We start from the raw sequence: 6,047 nt of genomic DNA, 5'->3' as shown, positions 1-6,047 counted from the left end.
TCCACTGGAGGGATTCAGTTATCCTTCCAGTGGGGTTATAATTCCACTGGATGGATTCAGTTATCCTTCCAGTGGGGTTATAATTCCACTGGAGGGATTTAGATATCCTTCCCGGGGGGTTATGATTCCACTAGAGGGATTCAGATATCTTTCCTAGGGGTTTATAATTCCACTGGAGGGATTCAGATATCCATATCTAAAAAGAAACCTCTAAATAGTATACTTTCTATAAAAGAAATTAAAATAGTAGACTTTATAGAAAGAAATCTTAAAATGGTATACTTTCAAAAAATAAATTGCTTAACGGTATACTTTCTAGAAAGAAATCGTAAAATGGTATACTTTCTAGAAAGAAATCGTAAAACGGTATACTTTCTAGAAAGAAATCTTTAAATGAAATACTTTCAAAATATAAATATTGAAATGGTATACTTTCTGCAAAAAAGAGAAGTGTACAGTCGTCTCTAAAGCCGCATTTTTTGTGGGTAACCCTTTACTTGAAAAATCAAAAAATACCAAATAAAATTAGAATAGTGTTTTCTCCCCTGAAATTTAAAATATGTAAACGATTTTATGATCCTTAAACGTTGTTATTTTTATTTAGAAATTATTTTTAAAATTTTCACAATTCAATGAATCCATAATAAATAAACATTTGCAGTTTTCTTTGAAATTTATTAGATTTTCATAACATAAAGAGTGTTTCTTAAAAAAAGGGATTAATGATTGGTCAATGTCATATTGTCATATTTTAGGGACACCCTTTCTATAGGTTTTATCCCCAAAAAAAATGTACAATTGCTCCGAAAAAAGGTTGAATAAACATTTAAATCTGTGAGGAATAAGATTTTACAGAAGGGTTTTACTTACTTTATGGTTATTATCATGGAATATTTGTCCTCTGCTGTAAACCTGTCAACATGACCATTTGTTAAAATATCTTATATACGTTACGTTAACATAATTCTTTTACAAATTTAAGATTTTCGATTCTCTTCCTTTCCTTCACTACAATTTTATATTTCATTTTAAAAAGAGTTTTAAAGAAAAAAAAACAATTTATTCTGTGCTAAGATTCACTTTTTATAAATAATTACTTTCATTTTCTTGATTTGAGAACAGGTCTTTTATTGACGGTCCTACAACCCAAAACTTTGCTTAATTTTTTACCAATTATTCAGATATAACACCCCCCCCCCCCCTCGGTTCCTGGTATTGAATCCTGGATGCGTGCCAGCGGTCTATAATATATTCAGCGAGAAATAAAGTAATTTTACTGAATTAAAGTAAAGAATTCAACATTAACTACATAGACGTACGCAGTAGGCCGGCCTAATGTAAATATTTTAACCTACTTTCCTTCAATTTGAAATTAAAATTTGTAATCTGAATATTCTGATTTTTAATTTGAACAATTTGTTATTTAAAAATTGAAATTTTTCCCTCTACAGTTCGCGAACGTATTCCCCAGGAAAGAAGCTGTTCTACGGCGAATACTTGTTTGGATTTTGGGAAAAGGGAAGAGGGAAAGGGGGGTGTGTCAGGAGGAGGGAGGGGGAAGGGGTGAATGCTGGGGGATAAGGATAGCTTGTGGGCAGGATAATCATAGGGATTCAATCTTACCAGAATTCATGCAAACTGGATCCTAAATTCCTTCCTTAAACAAATCCAGCAATATTGGTCAGAACTAACATTTTATTAAAGGGACCGTCCATGTGAAGTGATATTCTATTTAAAGGGTAAATTGCCCGATTCACAGTTTTAACCTTTGATAGACTGAGTAACAATGAGGAATTTGTATATATATATATATATATATATATATATATATATATATATATACATAATTTTCTTCCTTGTCTCTGCTGCATAATTAAGGACCACAAGTCACTTCAAAAAGAAACCGCGATGGAAAATTATAATATTTTCGATAAATTACGTCGAAAGACTATTCAAATTAGTTGATCCAGGTTTATGGCTAAAATGAAATCTCGTTCAAAGATATCCTACAAAATATATAAAAAAAATATATTTTTCTATTTCTAAAAACATATGACAGCAAAAACTCGTGAACAATCCCTTTTATTATTGATAACAAGGAGAATCAACTGATTATATTTGTCTGAAATCCTTCAGAGTAAAAACTGAAGATACGTGTCAACGAAAAATGTTGAGAAAAAGTGACCATGAGGTGGAAAATCTGTTGTTAATAATGCAAAACCCGCCAACTAAACTATTTAGCCGCCATCTTTAACTTTTAAACCAAACCAAATTTTAAATACTAGTTTTGACGTACCATGCCTGAACACGCATATTCTACACAGGGTGTTTGCAGTGTAATGAAGACTAATTGTTAAATTCAATTGCCTTGAGTTGGATTTTCTTATGCTTGTTGCCACACAGCATATAACTATACATACATATCTAAATATTTACAGGGTGTCCCACGAAACATGACAGTTGGTAAATTTAGCTTTGAATGTCGTCTTCCATACACTGTTTTTGATAGCAAAGGCTTTATGCAGTTTATTTTGTTTTAAAATCTTTTGCTAAAATCTATTTTACTTTAAAAATAAATTTTACGATAACATGACTCCTGTATAATATTTTTATTATTGTCTTTGGTATTAAACAATTAAACAAATTATGGAAGAAGACATTCTAAACTACTTACCAACTGTCATGTTTCGTGGGACACCCTGTATATACGCTTTGTTTCATAATAAACATATCGTCTTATATTGTTGTATCTATATAATCAATAATATAAATTTTGATTGATTATTCTAATAGTGCGGATCTAAATCAAAATCTAAATTAATCTTAAAGGGACTGATTCCTAAATTATTGAATATACATTAATGGGACTGTTTACTGAAATAATGTGCTGACTCTAAAAAGATAAAAGTATTTTAGATCTATTAAATCTATTCAAAGTGATTTGAGTATTTCTGAAACTTGAAATTTGAAATAACACTACAACGACATGCTGTTTTTTTGTACTCTTAACTTTTAAAATTAAATCAAGTATATAAATTTAGTTGATTGAACCATATCTGATCTTATCTTTGTATGAGTTGATCTATTAAATAATCTTGTCATTGTTATGAATAGATAATAGGCCATCATACCCTTGAAATGTGTGTAAGCACTATAGAAAACAAACAATAATATTATATCATGCATGCTGGCTGTTTAGTTATTAACTTTATATATTATACTTATACTAGCTTGGGAACCAGCGTTGCCGAGGTTAATCAAAGGTAGTCCCACCGTTTACCCGGGCTTTGTCGTAAATTATGATTTTAGTTAATTTTCCCTATAAAACTTTACGTATATGGGTGTCCAAAGATACATAATAGTTAAGAGACCACTTGAAGATGCTTTCTATATTTGTTTAATTTGCAGCATTCATTTGTCATTAACTTAGAAAGAAAAATTTAAATTGATTAAAGTTAAAAAATTTAAGAATGAAACTTAAGAGACGACTGTACGGAATTTATTCATTCTTAAAACTTTGGTTTAAAGACTGAACAAAGAAAGATCTGAACTAACCTTATGATTTTCAGGTCGCCATTAAAGTCTCATTCTATGCGGGTAACCATCCTGTTTAAACGGAGTGACCGGCAATGAATGGTGGTTGAACTGAGTATGTATTATTGTGAACATTTTTTAAAGATTCCTTTGAGACATATAAAACGTTTCCATGATGTATAATTACTGAGTTTGAGTGCAAAGTTGACGTTGGAAATCACAAATTGGTAGGGTACGTTTTCAGAATCGGTTTTTTTAAATTATTGAATAACGACGACAAAAAATATTGTAAACATTTTATAGTAAACTATAAATTAGATGTTAGAAACATATTTCTCAATAAATCAAAGCTAGAATCAATTATTTTCATTTTCATCATTTTATTGAATTTCCTATTTTCTCTGAATTTATTCGCAGATTTCTACTAATTCTTCAAATGTCGTCTTTTCGATAAAAATTCCAGAAAATCTTTGTAAATAATGAGAGATTATAGAAACCAATAATTGAATAAGATTACTTATTTTCGATGATAAGAATTAATTTTTATTTTCTCAACCTGTTCCTAAACAATTAATTAGTTTACTGTAGAATTTTTGCTACATTTTTGTCGTCATTATTTGATAATTAAAGAAAAAGATTTTGAAAACATCCCACCCAAAGTCATGATTTTGAACGTCGACTTTGCGCTCAAACTCAGTAAATATACGTCGTGGAAACGTTTTATATGTCTCAAATGAATCCTAAAAAATGTTTCCATAATACTGCATATTCAACTCAACCACCATACATTGCCGGTCACTCCCTTTAAGATGACATAAGAGAAAATAAGAGAAAGCACTTTATGCCTCCACTCCCCTCCCCGTGAACATCAATTAAGAATTTCTACAACCTGTGACATTCTGAGTACCCCCCCCCCTCTTAACCCGTACTGACAGAAGTCGTGACGTACATATAATATAGATATTTCCATATTCATACCTTTATACCATTAGAAATCTGTCAGAAGAGTACTGATGATAGTTTGCAGACATTTAGCATTCTTTGGCGTTTAAAGTGCTCTACAAATATGTGAGTTATTCATCACAATGCAAAATTGTATTCTCGATAAGTTTGCTTTTATTACATTATGCGAATTATTTTCTCTGATCAAAGATATTATTAAACCGATTTTTCAAAACGAAAAATGGTTTTATTAATAGTTTTGGTCAGAGTAAAATGTTTGCATCATGTAAAATTAGCAAACTTGTCTAGTATGCAAAGGAATTGAGGCTACAAATTCTGATTTTCCAATCTTTTGAACCCTATGTCGTAAACCTTTGATATTTCAAACTTATATTATTTGATCTAACAGAAGTCATAGTTTGAAATGTCAAATGTCTACAACATTGGACTGCAAAGATATAGGAATTCGAAAATCAGAGTTTGTGACAAAGACTCAATTCCTTTGAAATAGAATTTAAATTTTAGATACTTGTGGCGCCTATTAAAAGTCTAAAACTTTAATGTTTAAACAAACCTCTTTACAAAGCACATCATTACAAGATCTAGGTGCATTGTAGGTAGGCCAAATTGTAATTTACTAACTATAAAAATGCTTTTCATTAATTTTGTTCTTTTTTATCTAAAAACTGTTCAATCAAAATATTGTTATCTTATTCAATCATTGAATCAAAAAATCATTAGAAAATAGAATCAATGTCTGTCTATATAAACTAAGCGAAGTTGCGAACTATGTTTATAAGTGTTTTTGAATGTGTCAAGGGTACTCTGCAATTTAATGAAAACCCTGTACAGTGTACTGTGTTTAGTGTTTAGTGTACAGTGTTTATAGTGTACACTTTAATCCTGATTTGATTTTTGATCCATCCCCACCCTTTCTATACATTATCTATTATACACATTATACACAATGCAAACGACCATGTTCTTGTTCATTATTTTTTACCAAGATACAGGGTAGACTTGTAAACACAAGATGCATATTGCAGGGTTTACAAAAACATTTGCAAAAATTTCTTATATTTTTCTGAAATATCTCAGAATATTTCAGAGTAAGGAACTGATTACTCTCCACAAAGAAATTGAGTCTTTGCAACAAACTCTGATTATATAACCCCATATATCTTTTTAAATCAATCTCGTAGACCTGAGATATTTCAAACTGTGAATTCTGTTTAATCAAATAATCTGAGTTTGAAATACCAAAAGTTTAAACCATCAGATTGAAAAGATATAGCGATTAGAAATTTTGAATATGTTGCAAAGACTCAATTCCTTTGAATTACTAATCTGGTGATACTATTTATATCATAAAATTTTAATACTTTGTCTTCAGATTTCAGGTATACGATGCTGAAATGATAAAAGGATTAGAAAATAAGAAATTGAGAAATTCCGTAATTCGATCTTTTTACAATTGTGTTCTACATGGTCTACACTTTCTCTGGTTCTTTTTCTTTATCATTCAGTCTTTTAACATTCATTCCTCTTCCTCCTCCCCCCCATTCCCCCCC

This window comes from Eurytemora carolleeae, unplaced genomic scaffold (assembly GCF_000591075.1).
Source record: "Eurytemora carolleeae unplaced genomic scaffold, Eaff_2.0 scaffold49, whole genome shotgun sequence".
NCBI lineage: Eukaryota > Metazoa > Arthropoda > Copepoda > Calanoida > Temoridae > Eurytemora > Eurytemora carolleeae.
The sequence above is the reverse complement of the archived record's forward strand: the minus strand, read 5'-3'. Positions refer to the sequence as shown.